Source organism: Mytilus galloprovincialis, chromosome 8, assembly GCF_965363235.1.
Source record: "Mytilus galloprovincialis chromosome 8, xbMytGall1.hap1.1, whole genome shotgun sequence".
Taxonomy (NCBI): domain Eukaryota; kingdom Metazoa; phylum Mollusca; class Bivalvia; order Mytilida; family Mytilidae; genus Mytilus; species Mytilus galloprovincialis.
In genome coordinates this window covers 86492198-86507354 of record NC_134845.1, presented here as the reverse complement: position 1 = coordinate 86507354, position 15157 = coordinate 86492198, and the positions used below count along the sequence as shown (strand labels likewise).

Below are 15157 nucleotides of genomic sequence, written 5' to 3'. Positions count from 1 at the left end.
AATGCAGTCATTATGAAGATTTATTCTTGACTATAAATTCAGATTTTTTTTAAAGGTTACTACACAGTGGCGGATCAAGGCGGCCGAGGGAGGGGTGGGGGTGGTGGTCCTGAAACACCCCTTTTTTGGACGATCTATACATATGTTTCAACCCCCTCCCTATTTTCCTGGGGTGGGAACCTTGTGTTAAAAATGGCTGGATCTGCCCCTTCTACATGCAATATAATTTTTTTTTACTGTAAGTTGTGGCCAGCTTGAAAACTAATTACATTTTTACTTGCCTTTGCATCTACTTGCATCATATGTGCATATTTCCAAAATACACAAACAATACCTTTTGAAAACTAAATGAACCGTTTTAAGTCTCTCCATTATATTTCTTTCCAAAATGTTGGCTGCAATATGTATATATTGATTTCTATATTCATAGCAATTTGATTTTATACGCTTTTTAGGAAAAAAACTTTTATACTGCATTCTAAATTTATTATATATTCGAATTGTATTTTTTGAAGGGTTCTCAATTTTCTGGTATGACCTTTTTGCATTGGTTGCTTTCAGTGTACGTTAATTGATGAAGGTTAGTCCAGTAAAAAGTATTTCAGACGCACAAATATGGTCTGTTTTGCTACCATTGGATTATTATACACCGGGTTCTGTATCATTTGCAGTGATGGACCCAAGTGTGGAAAAGTGTGGGGTGGGGGTCTGGAGCATTTGAATCCCCTTTTTTCGATCAATGCTCATCCATTTTCACGTTACAGTCTAAATTCTCGACTTGCAACCCAGCTCACCTCTATAAACGGACCTACCTATTGTATTTATTTGTTGATTTGTTCTCGTTCTTGTTATATGCATGAAATAGTTGCCACTGGACATTAAGCGACCAACATTCATTCAATATAGCACACTTTTCCTTTTTTCATATACAACATATTCTACGTGCAGGTAATCACGCCTAGTGCAGCTGAACGAAGAATCATCGAATGTATACATGGAACTAATTTCATCATTTGAAATAAACTTACTTAACCTGTTTTCCATAATTAGACTATTTACTTAATCGATTTTTACGTGACTGTTTTGCTTATTCCTACCCGTTTTCTGCTCTAAATCATTATAAAAGTAATGAGATGTGTATACAGAATGTATGTATACATAGGAGAACTCATTTCGTTATTTGAAATAAACTTACTTAATCCGTTTTTCATAAAAATACTATTTTCTACTCGATTTTTATGCTACTGTTTTGCTAATTTTTACCCCTTTTCTTTTTTCTAAATGCAGTTATTCTCATTTCGGGGTAAATAAGCTGACTTTGCGGTAAGGGGTTTACCTATTGTTGAAGGCCGTACAGTGACATATAGTTGTTAATTTTTGTGGAAGTTGGTATCTTGTGGAATGTTGTCTCATTGGCAATCATACCCACATAGTTTTGTATTGAACCCAAACTACGGATTTAGGAGTCCTAGATTCAAATGTTGATACCCATAGAATGAATTACTGTATAATTTCAGTATGGCACAGGCTTGAGATATTTGACACATGCATGTACCTCAGGACCACACGTGACAGAAAAAATATGCCAATAATTCATAATTCCTTTGGATTTTTCAGTTTTTGGCTCTTGTCTCAGATTTCTACAGCACTTTTTTTTCTCGATTAATTCCTTGTTTCGTGGCATTAGCATATAGTAAAGTGATGATTTGAGGAGGTCAACATTTAACGTGACTGTCAGTATCAAAACCTACATCTCATCTCATCACTTTACTGTGCTATTATTGTCCAACAAATGCCAAAGGCAATACCATTTCGAAATCTGACCTTGGGATACGTTACGGGGAAAAGCATTATAGATGTGACGTGTATGTTGCTATGGAAAATTGTGTAAACACTTACTTTGCAAATGTTACATAGCAGAAAATAAAAAGGTCGTGTGCAGGTTATGTGTTGAAAATATGTTAAAATAATAAATTGATGCAAATGATGACTTCAGCATGAAATTATGATTTAAGCTGTCTGTTAATGTATATTTAGCAATTGTTAACAGGAAAAGATGAAACGGAAAGGTATATGAATTTTCAGCAACAATGGAGCTTACCTGTGCATGTTAGTTGTGGCATCAATCACTGATCTTAAAATACAACACAATAGTAACAATTGACCCAATTTCCATATGTTTTCGCAATTAAGTAAACTCCGTAGGTGGTTGAAATTACAGTGATTTATATATTCTTTGTAATATTTTTTTACCAGCATTTTCGCGGTTAATGAATTTCAAAATATATAACATGTCTCGCTGGTGTAGTTGTTGTCGCCTCATTGTATTTTGCGTTCCTTTCAGTTGTTATAATGATAACTTTGACATTTTCTTGATCTGAAATCTACAGTTTTGATACTAGTACCTACCACAATGTCTAGCCTAGAGAGCTACCCTTTGATTTTTATGGGGGGATTGTTATTTCTATTTTGCCTTTTTACTTTTCACTCTATTCGGTCCTGCCTTTTTATTTTTAATCCTGACTCTTTTTACATAAATTGTCATCCTTCTTGCCAAGTTATTCATCCTGTATTTCTTTATTCAAAACTCCTGTCCTGCCTTTATTTTGTTTTAGATCCCTAAATTAGCTCCCTTCGGTCCGACGCCATAATTAATGTTTATTCCTTACCTAAACTTCTGTAATGATTTTGTGACTTGGTTTATTGTATTGAAATAGAATGATTGGCCATATAGAATAAAACAATGGAATATTTGCCAGTCCAAATCCAAGCACTATTCCGTTTTCAGGAATTAAGAGCGACCACCACTTAACTTAGTCGTAACTTGAACTAAATCTTAATTACTGCTATTCCGTTTCGTACATGTATATTAGGTATCTTCTTTATACTACCCCCCCCTCAAACAACAAGATTTTGTTAAAATTCAAGCAAACTATTAATTGTTTATTTGATGCATGTAATATATTTTTCATTTCCCCTAAAAAGTCACTTTACTTTCTAACACAAAATCTCAGAGGCAGATTAAGGGGTGGCAGGGTGACCGGACCCCCCTTTAGTGGGAAAAATTGGTTGGTTTTATAGGTAATAACTAAAGCATGACTGGAACGGCCCCATTTTGGAAGACAGTGATCCCTTTCCGAACATTTCTATAATAGGCCATATGTCATTTGAAAAGGCCAGCAGAAAATTCATTGTAATCTTTTTGTTAAAATTTGATTTGAATACTATATATAGTGGATCGATCTGTAGATGGAATTTGTTTCTCTTTGAAGTTTGATTTGGACGTTGGCAATGAGAGAAGGCTGAAGGGCAAATCTTCAAAGTAACGAAAAAACTGTATATTCGACAGTAGATATTATTTCATCAAATATGTGCTTAAGGAATTTGCTTGTCATGTTTCGAACTTTTGTCAAATTTTCGGAATCCTCTGATTTTATGCCTTAAAAAAATTTCCCCATTGACCTCCATTTTTCTTTTGATAAATCTTTTACATGTATTTGTATAAGCTATCTGTTAAAGTCTTATGAAATCGTTGTTATAGTTTTTGAGAACTTAAACTTGTCAATGATAAAGCTATGAAAAATCAAGAGATAAAATTGAGAATGGAAATGGGGAATGTGTCAAAGAGGCAACAACCCGACTATAAAACAGACAACAGCAGAAGGTCACCAACAGGTCTTCAATGCAGCGAGAATCCCGCACCCGGTAGCGTCCTTCAGCTGGCCCCTAAAAAAATATATATATACTAGTTCAGTGATAATGAACGCCATTATGAATTGATATGATCAACCAGAGAACATTTTCCTGCCAAAATTCCAATGGCTAATATCTCGAAAACAAGCACATTGACCCCTATTATTTTTGTTTCCTCAATTAACCCCCTTTCAATATATAATAGTTTTATGGAAAGCTATTTATTTTGAAACTGAGCAGTGAACTTCCGTAATATGCCGAAACATTCCGTACTATGCCGAAACATTCCGTACCATGCCGAAACATTCCGTACTATGCCGAAACATTCCGTATTATGCCGAAATATTGACAATCGTTTAGAAGATGATCTGGATGGGATTTACAGAAAATAGAAAAAAAGAGCTTTGCACTGAGCGCCCAATACGCTGGTTGCCCGTTATAACTCCTCTTTTTGCTTTACATGAATTGATATGATCAACTAGAAATATTGTGAGCACTGCATTCTCAAGTAGACCCCTTCCCAAAACCCCAAATCACAAAAAAAGAGGTGAATATGCCCAACATCGTGGAACACATTGACACCAAACATGAATAATTTGACATTAAGTACTGGCCACGATTTTTGAAGAAATACAATTCTATAACCGTCAAAAATGTGAAAAAATGAAGAATTTCTAACGCTTTTTCGACGATTAATGAAGTTTCAGAACTCTGCAATGACTTATCAGAAATAAAGACAAAACTAAAAGGAGCTTATTTCAGATATAAATTAGTGGCCAACTTTTCATCAAAAATTAAACTGTCCAAAGCTTTTTTGATTTATTTGCCCGAAAACAACCAACGCTCGAAAACGTAGAATCAGATTTTTTTTAATCGAAAGTCTTATGTCAATACATATAAACAATCAAATCGTTATAGTTTTTGATTTTGATGTTCTCAAGAGCCATCAGTTTACAACCAATTTATGCTTTGATAGGTAAAATAATAGTACCTTGTCAAGCGCTTATACTTTAATTACTTTTTTAATTAATAACTGTGATTTTGTACATGAAACTATTTACGGATAAGTAATGTTCAAGGTTAGTTGATGTAACTCTTTTTGCGATTTAAATATCTGCATAAATTGAGATGACTGCTATGCAAAACGGGGAGGGGTTGGCTAGGCCTTATCATCTACAAAAGCCGTTACTTTTAGATATAGGACTCTGGAAATACCATGTTAAGTTATAGCAATGGGAATCTTAGATCTTTTGAAGATGATTTCCCCGTAATTTGATATGCATTTCGAAATAAAATGGAGATAAGATCCTATTCTCATTTGCAGTAGAAAGAGTTGCACAAAGATTTCAATATACAGTATAGGTTTTAACTGAAAACTGTTGAAGCCTCAACGGTGACCTGTTTTGGTTAACATCTTTGGCCTTTCGCCTTCATAGGATCGATGTTTCATTTGCCATCCTACCATATCGCTTCTTTTTATAATGAAACCAGAGAACTCTCTATGTCAGAAACCAGAGAACTCTCTATGTCAGATGCCCTTGTCAAAACACTCAAACATACTATCCACCCTGATCTGTCTGTCCTTACTTGTACTGAAAGACTAGTAAAATGGTTGACAAAATAAAATACTTTTAAAGTATTAAAGAAATTAGCAAGAATAAAAACAAATGGGCTCAGACAAAGAAAGAACGCAGACGCGTCTTTATATGCAGTTGCGAATCTAGGATTTCCCCTAACTAATAAAGGGGCTCCGCTCCCATCATGCTTCAGTGATTTCCTATAAAAACAACCAAAAGTTTCATAAAAAAGGGGGAGTCCCGACATAATCGTCCGCACTTTAGTTCGCCCTTGATATGAACGGTTGTCTAATATTGTCGGTCTGGTAAAAATCAGGATGCATATGTTCTCGTACTGAATATTGTTTAGAAAATAACTACTAGACTGTTTCACACTTAGATATTATAAACATCGTCATTTCTGATATACATACAAGTTATGAGGTGCATTTTTATTTTCTTTAACGAAATCTCAACTTTGGTTTCTTTGATGCTGGCATTTTATATTTCTTTAACGTGATTATCGTTTAATGAACACGTGGTAATAACAAGTTAACGATAGTTTGAATATAAATATCGCATATTATTAAACAATTATGTTATGACGTCATTCAAAATAAGTATATGTTTACTTTGAAGTTGTAAATTTAACTTAGAAGATTGTAGAAAATTGATGCATGCATGATGCACACTGTGTATTATCTTGTGTACATGTAACTTAATATTGCTGTTTCTGTCGTTTTTTATAATTGCGCGCAGTTTTTTTTGTGCAACTTCAAGATTATCAATGCGAGATTATATTTCGTTTACTTGCACTTAATTGTGTATGCAAAAATGTTTAAAGATTTTCCAAGTATGTCTAATAGCTAAAACCTCTGTGAGAGAGAATAAGAAAGGCTTAGGGGGAAAAGTGTCAATGGGTTGAAGAATTGGTAGAAATAGATCTAGATATATATAGTATATAAGAGCATTCTATGATTAGAATAGGTAATGTATAGGAGAATTCTATGAATATAATTGGTACTGTATAGGGGCGGTATGTGATTAGAATTGGTAATGTATAGAGGTAGTCTATGAGTAGAATTGGTAATGTATAGGGGTAGTCTATGAGTAGAATTGGTAATGTTTAGGAGTATTCTATGAATAGAATTGGTACTGTATAGGGGCGGTATATGAGTAGAATTGGTAATGTATAGGAGCATGCTATGAATAGAATTGGTAATGTATAGGGGCGGTATATGAGTAGAATTGGTGATGTATAGGGGTAGTCTATGAGTAGAACTTGTAATGTATAGGATCAGTATATGAGTAGAATTTGTAATGAATAGGGACAGTTTATGAGTAGAATTGGTAATGTATAGGGGTAGTGAATTGTTAGAAATGACAAGGAATAGGAGCAGTGAACGGGTAGGATTGATAAGGATAAGGAGCAGTGAATGCGTAGGATTGATAATGAAGAGGAGCACTGACTGCATTATGGGTAGGATTTATAAGGAAAAGGAGCAGTGAATGCGTAGGTTTGATAAGGAAAAGGAGAAGTGAGTTGGAAGGATTGATAAGGAATAGGAGTGGTGAATGGGATGGATTATTAAAGAATATGAGCAGTAAATGGGCTGGATTGGTAAAGAATATGAGTAGTGAATGGGCTAGATGGGTAAAGAATATGAGCAGATAATGAGCTGGATTGGTAAAGAATATGAGCAAATAATGAGCTGGATTGGTAAAGAATATGAGCAGATAATGGGCTGGATTGGTAAAGAATATGAGCAGTGAATAAGCTGGATTGGTAAAGGATATTAGCAGTTAATTGGCTGGATTGGTAAAGAATATGAGTACCGAATAAGTATAATTGATAAGGAATAGGAGCAGTGAATGGGTTGGATTGGTAAAGAATATGAGTAGTGAATGGGCTGGATTGGTGAAGAATATGAGCAGTAAATGGGCTGGATAGGTAACGAAAGTGAGCTGTGAATCGGAAAAAATGGATAAAAAATGGGATAGCAGTAGTGAATGAGTAAAATTTATAAGGAATAAGGGCATTGAAAGGGTAGAATTGATAAGGAATAGGAGCATTGAATGGGTAAAGGCATGGTTGTTAAAGAATAGTGACGTGGCAGTGAATGTACCAGATTGGTAAAGAGCAGCAAATGGGCAGGATTGGTAAAGAACAGGAGCAGTGTATTGGTGCATGGGATAGATGTAAAAGTTGAGCAGCAAAACATTCACTATTCGGTTTCCTATTCCGTACCAATCATACCGATTGATACACCTTCTCCTTAACCAATCATACTGATTGATACACTTTCTCCTTACCAATCATACCCGGGTATGATTAATAAGGAACAGAAGAAGATTTAAATGTTTGATAAGGAACACTAGCAGTGAATCTAGCAGATATGTTTAGAAATATGCGTTGGAAGGATTTTACTAAATAGGACCATCAAATTTCCAGGCTCTTGTATATTTTTGTTCAAGCTCATATATTCAAGGTCAATCATGATTCGTTAATATCGATACCCATCTGTCTACAGTATCAATTTCACCTAACATAGGAGGATTCAGAGGGGACTGACCCCCCCCCCCTTTTGTGGGAAACTTTGGTTGATTATTTAGGGAATCACTGAAGTCGGACTGGAACGGGACCCTCTTAGGTCAGCCAGCGCACCCCTCTTTATAAAAAGTTCTGGATCTGCCACTGAATAATAGCATATAGTGGTAGAGTTAATCGTTTTTTAATTTATCTGATATATAAGTTTAATATCATAATAACGCACAGTTTTCTGCTGTTTGGTCGGGTTGTTGTCCCTTTAGCACATTACCCATTTCCTTTCTCAATTTTATTGTTAATAATGTAAAGATAAGGGGTGTGGAATGATGGCCACGAAGGCAGCCTATCAACTAAATTTAAAATTTAAAACTATTTAGGCAACCGTATGGCCTTCAACAATGAGGAAAATTAATGCCGTATAATGGGCTGTAAAAAGACACTAACTTTTGGAAAATATTAAACATTCCAATTGAGAAAACTAACGGCCTTATTTATAACAAAATTATTTACGAAAAAAATATGACAGACATGAACTAGGAAAATAAAGAATGTGGCCAGGTTAAGCATGTTTGTTAGCGCCCAACCAAAGCCTAACCTGGGGCAGTGGTGCAACACTAATTTTTTTTTTCAGTCCCCCCAAAAATTGAAATGTTACAAGAACAAAGATTCGGTAGATTTAAACATTGTCATGTTGGTCCTTGAGTAATAATGTCTTTTGTATCATGGTAACTGTATTTGCCCTTGAGTATTTATATCTTTTGTATCTAAGTAACTTAATTGTCATGATTGCATGATCATGGCAGGTCATAGAGTTAAATAAGTATTTATATATGCAAGTTATGCTATGAAAGCGCCATTCCAGATTATTTACAAGAAAAATATTTGAAGTATTCTTGTCTACTAAGAAAAGAACAAACATTGCATTGGCATGTACCCACAAAACACAAAAACGTTCAGGAAATGTTCCAGGAACGTTTCTGTTTCGTTGTGAGAACGTTGTGATTTAACATTGTAGGAACGTAAAAGTGTGGACTACCAGTTACGTTGTAAGAACGTTATGATATAACGTTCTGGAAAACCAACCTGGAACCTAAATAGAACCTTGTGTAACCAAACTGGAACCTTGATAGAACCTTGTATAACCAATCTGGAACCTTAATAGAACCTTATGTAACCAATCAGAAACCTTTATAGAACCTTGTGTAACCAATCTGGAACCTAAATATAATCATTTGTTACCAATCTGGAACCCAAATTTAGCCTAGTCCCAGACAACATTTGTATGTTGGCACAACAATGGCCCAACGTATCTACATTCATTGGCTAAACGTTGTTTTTCTCTCCATCTTCCTGAACATGCATGAACATTGTGCCACTGGACGTTTTAGCAAACAACAATCAATTAATCTTTCTCTCCAGGAATTGTACCCATATTTGAATGAATTAAATCAACACATCCATGTTACCTATTTTTCTTAAATAATGAATACAAAGATATGAATACCAATACATAATTTATTTTAGCTAGACAAGGAGCAAATTCTTAAAAGTTTAATTTTATGTATCTACACGTTGCAACATCAGATCTAGAATGAAAATTATAAAGTATATTCATGATGTTTCATTTCTGTAAATGTAATTCACTTCATCAGGTTCATCATGCTCATACAGTTATTTCCTAGTTCTGTAATTCACTTCTGACATCAGGTTCATACAGTTATTTCCTAGTTCTATAATTTCACTTCATCATGTATTGTTCATACAATTACTTCCTAGTTCTGTAATTCACTTCATCATATTCATACAATTATTTCCTTGTTCTGTAATTTCACTTCATCAGGTTCATACAGTTATTTCCTAGTTATATAATTCATTTCATCAGGTTCATACAGTTATTTCCTAGTTCTGTAATTTCACTTCATTAGGTTCATACAGTTATTTCCTAGTTCTGTAATTTCACTTCATTCGGTTCATACAATTATTTCCTAGTTTTGTAATTCACTTCATCATGTTCATACACATACTTCCTAGTTCTGTAATTTCACTTCATTAGGTTTATACAGTTATTTCCTAGTTTTGTAATCTAACATGGGTTGTATTCACAAGTTTGTTCCTTTTGTTTTCTGCTACACTTTCATTTTGCACTTTTTCTGAATCCGTCTTTTGTTTAATTCTTATCCAGTGTAGCAAATTATTAAGAATTATTTCACTACCCCTGTAATAAATAAATGAACAAATGAACAAATGAGTACTCAATCATTGTCCATGTATACTTCTTATCGAAATATGATAAATCCTAAAAGACTCTTGTTTAAAACTAGACTATACAAGGCGATGCCATAGGGATAAGGCACTCATACCACATCTTCCAACATCTATTTAGATTGTTAAACTTCACTGTGCTAGCTAAGTTTAGCCGGAAAATTGAGGGTAGATATGGATACAGGAAACAGAACCATGTAAAAAAATGTTCTAACTCAATGAATAATTCTAGTGAAAAAAATACAAAGTTAAATCTAAATACAACAGCATTATCGGTATTATAATATTTAACATTTTAATTATGCATATATATTTGCAAATTTCGAATCCGATGTGGCATTAAGGATTGCTATTATGTTACTAACTTAAAGTAATTTATTGTGCATTTTGTCCAATTCTTTTAAATTTGTATGACCTAAAAATAATTAAACAACATTCTGAAACAGTATGTACATATGTAACAAGGAAAATTCGAAAATACACTTTTCCATTGATAAGGGTTATAAATGCAATCTTCACATTTTATAACAAAGATTTCAGAAAGAAAAAAGTTTTATTTGTGGTTAAAAAACATGTATTATTTGTCATTCATAATCATATACGTATATCAGAATTTTTAAAGTAACAATCAACTTACATGTTTCTTTCTCTTTAGATGATGCGATTTTCTCTTTTGTTTTCTTTGTTATCACTGCTTTCTTACAAATACACGACAGGAAATAGTCTCAAAAGTGACTATCCCATTACACTTAGATTTCCTATAACCTTAATTACCATAGCAACTATCTTTGAAATTTGTCTAACATCTGGTCAACATCATTCTATAGGTCAACCTTATCAGAATATGCTTGATTAACATAATGGCTGTATCAAATATCATTATGTATTTAATTGCTAATTATGTTTCACAAATTAAAGTTGAATGAAAAAAGTTATAATAAGTAATGAGAATAATGAATTTTAACTTTTAATCGAGCAATCTATATGTTTAAAGAATAAACAGTTATTTTGTTCTTAATACAGTGTCGGTTTTTTAGTTTTAAAAACTATCAGCATTCACTTTCTGAAACAAAATAAAGGTTTGATTAACATGCAAAACGGCAAACATCTTACTTGCATTTTTTGCTATTAATTTGCTATTTTTTTTTTAAATTTTGGAAAGATTATTTTTCAAAATGAGGAACATTATTCGAACGTTTTAAGAATGTTAGTAAAGTAACGTTAAAAAGTAACTAATATTAAACGTTTCTACAACGTATTATTTGTAACATAACCAAACTGAAACTTCCACACAACGTTAAAACAAAACGTTCCTAGAACGTTGAATTGTAACGTTTCATTTTAACGTTCTCACAACGTTCGTGTAACGTTAAGGTCCGAAATAACCTTACAGGAACCAATCCACAACGTTCTTTGAACGTTATGTGTTTAGTGGGTAGGTATAAGTTTTTCTTGTTTTGATATTTAATCATGTTTTATTGGCTCGTCGTTGTTCTACTAACCTCAAAATATAAACATTGGTAATTAGCGGAATTCGATTCTGCTCAAAACAGATACAATAAATCTTAAGAAGAAATGATTTTGTTATGGTTCTTTGCCAATTTCTTAACGTCAAAGTTTGTTTTACAGAAAAACGAGGTTATCAAATACTGAAAACAAAGTTAATTTATAAATTGATAATGCGTTTTTCAATGGGAAATTATCAGCAAAATTATTTCAACGAGAAAACAAATTAGACAAATAATAAATGTGAAGAGAAATTGATGTGAAAAGTGCAGATTTAATTGTAAACATTTCCCTGTAACTTTCCACAGTTTAGAATGAGTTAACGTCCTAAGTTAGAAAATAGAGTTTTCTCCCTTGCTCCATAAAAGAAGAAAAAAAAAATCAAGGTATGTTGACCAGGAGTTCGACTGACAGTACAAATTAAAATGTTGAAACAAAATCAACGTTTTCATGATAAAAGGTAACAAATAAAGAAACCTCTGAAAAATGATCTATAAATAAAAATGGAAACATATTTTTAAAATCTTAAATCTTTACAGTTATGCAATCACTGTAATATACATGATACCTAACACCAACTAAGAAAGAGGTTCATATAAAAATACTACTCTCCGCCAAATTCCCATATACTACTCTCCGCCAAATTCCAACTTCCGAAGCAAGATATTAGACTCTCGTCTAACGTCTTGCGTTAACGAGATCCCGAGCTTTACTCTGTTCTTGGAAGATGGGTCTTATCTACTTATGTCCTTGCTTTAAAAATCAAGCATTTTGTACGTTATGTCTTTAATTTAATTTAGTTTATAAGTTAATGGCAGGGACTTGTGAGAACGCTTTTGCCTTTCGTTTTGGATGACTTTTTTTTTAATTAATGTTTTAATTCAATAGGAAAATCTTCTGTAAAAAAGGTTAGAATCCTTTATAGACATTACTGTACTGTATTGTTCAAAAAACCACATGTGGATATAATACATTATTGCAAAAATCCTAAGGTTAAAACCCGATTTAAAACTATATAGTTAATCTAAATACGGATGGCTAAATGAGGAATGATAGCTTACTAATTTCAGTGTCGAATTTTTTCTTTGTCGTAAAAGTTGAATGTACTCTTTAGTGAAAATGTCATTACCTGTTTGTATGATTTGTTTGAATGAGTTTAATCAAAATTAGCAGGACACCATAGATGAATTATTAATTCAACAGAGTGTGATCTTGTCTGGAAGTCATTAAACTTTGGAGTCAGTTTATTGTACTCATACTCCGTAATCATCCATTCAAAATGCTGGATTTCCTGTTTCCAACACGATTGTTGTGCTCCGAGCATTGAACATAGTTTTATGACTTTAACTCCTGTTTGTGATTATAGGGATGAAATTTAATCCAGTTTGTCCGAACGCACTCTTCGGTGAACTTCGCACGTGGACAGATGATGATCTGAAATGTCAGAATCCGATTGAGTTATAATTTGTTGGAATGTATTTCTATGTACAGCTATTACAACTGTTGACATTCCTGCTACAATTCCAATCAACATATTTATCTAGTATAGCATAAATATACATATCAAAATAATTGTATGCATTACTTATAGATGTAATATAACAACACCCTGCTGCACAAGTATTCCGACATGAAAACAAGAACTTAGAACCTACATGACCTTTTATTTGCATATAAATATCCAAGTATTCATTAACACAGGTACTACTACATGACCCCTTTCATTCTTTTTTACCAAATCTATTGTTTTCATGATTTTTATGCCCCCGACAATTAGAAGGGGACATTAAGTTTCACCTTCGTCCGTCGCGTACGTCCCAAAGTTGGTTTCCGTTCTCTATAAACTTTAGTTCGCCTTAAACATATATTATGGAACTTACACACAATGCTTATTACCACAAAACACAGATCAAGTTTGAGTTTTGGTGGTGTCACTTTATAGATATTATGACCGTTTTAGAGCCCCTCAACAAGGGATAAAAATGCTCATTTTTCTTTTCTGTTCTCTAACTTAAGTTTGCCTTAATCAAATGTAATTAAATTTATACACAATGCAAATTACCACGAAATACAGATCATGTTTGAAATTTTGTGGTATAACTTTTACTGTTCTAGAGTTATGCTCCTTTGCAAATGGAAAAAAAAAATGCTAGTTTCCGTTCTCTAACTTATTAATAAGTTTGCCTACACCAAATGTTGTGACACTCTTACACAATGTTAATTACCAGAAAACTCAGACCCTTGATACTTCAAGTCCAGATATTTCGTTTTTTTTCTTGGGGTCGTTGGGTTGATATATCATTGACTAACGTAGATATCCCAAATGTGTTTTTATTCATATCAATTAGCCTACTACGGTAGTGTTTAATGACATTGACTTGATATAAAGCCGTCGGAGATAGCTCTGATACATGTTATATTTTATTTTTGTTTGCATTGAAAAATCAAAAACGGGTTTAATACATTGTTACCAGTATCTTTTTCTTAAAATGTATACTGAGTATACAAAACCAGCGCCTGTTTATTTCTTAGTTTTATTAAGTATATGTACAAGTTTTATCTAAAATGTTCATCATAAAATCCATAACTCAAATATGTTGATTTTTTATTAAAAAGTTGTAAACATATCCGGGGCTATAAGTTTATATAAAGGACAGCTTATGTTTCGAGGATGACCCAGATGTGATTATGGAGATATTATCATCTGGTTATCGGTCATTTTATGTCATGGGATTGTCCAGCCCTGGGCACTAATAGTGTTAATAAGTACACAAATATGTAGTTACACATTTTGATATATATATTCACGGCTGCAAAACGGAAACTGAGTCAGAAGAAAAATCTTTCTTTTATCCAATTTATTTGTAAAAAAATCCTTTGTAAGTAGTTTTTAGGAAGAAAATGTAATGTGTTGTCCTGAATCAATCTGTAAAAAGTATTTATTGTCAGTGATGATAAATACACAATGAATGTATGAAGATAAAACTTGTATTTAAACATTGAAGGAAAAAATTAGGTTTCAAATTCATATAAATAAAAAGCTTTTAAAATATAGAAAAGGGTAAGGTATTTTCTTAAAACAAACTGCAATAGTGCTTTCCCCAATTCAAATGCAATAATCGTCACAAAAATTGTGGTTCCAACTAAACCCCCCCCATCCCCGGTTCCGCCACTGTAACCCCATAACTCTTAGAGAAACTTGAGAGATTTTAAAGTGGGACCAGAGCTATCTGTCCGGTCTTCACTTGCGATGCAGCCTCGAGGGTGTAGCTTATCTCAAACAAAACCGTTTCGTTTTTCATTTTTTACAATCGTGACAAACCATAGAACAATATCACATGGGTTGTTCAAACAAATTATCTTTTACCCACAGTTTGATGTCAAGCTTTTTTTTTACACCATTTTCTAGTATGGTCTTGAGAAACGATGATAGTCCGTCGTAAGGGGACACTAAATGGCTGGCCTGTGATAAGAGGGAATGAGATCTATTGCACGTAAAAGAAAACCTTGTAGATTTCGAAAGAGAACAGGCTAATGCCGCTACAAGGCAGCACTAGCCAAGTGGAAAGGGATTTATATAAGTTGAAATAAC

The 15157-nt window shown here is 33.3% G+C and overlaps 1 protein-coding gene and 1 long non-coding RNA gene across 2 annotated transcripts in view; one reads left to right on the top strand and one right to left on the bottom strand.

Moving 5' to 3' along the window:
- The window catches only part of LOC143042730 (rho GTPase-activating protein 6-like), a 72594-nt gene that overhangs the window by 5100 nt on the left and 52337 nt on the right, over positions 1-15157 (top strand). The window lies entirely within an intron of this gene.
- LOC143042729 (uncharacterized) lies at positions 9297-11149 on the bottom strand. Its single transcript, XR_012968107.1, has 2 exons — positions 10697-11149; positions 9297-10012 (listed from the first exon to the last, which is right to left on the bottom strand). It is a non-coding gene; the product is annotated as an uncharacterized LOC143042729 (long non-coding RNA).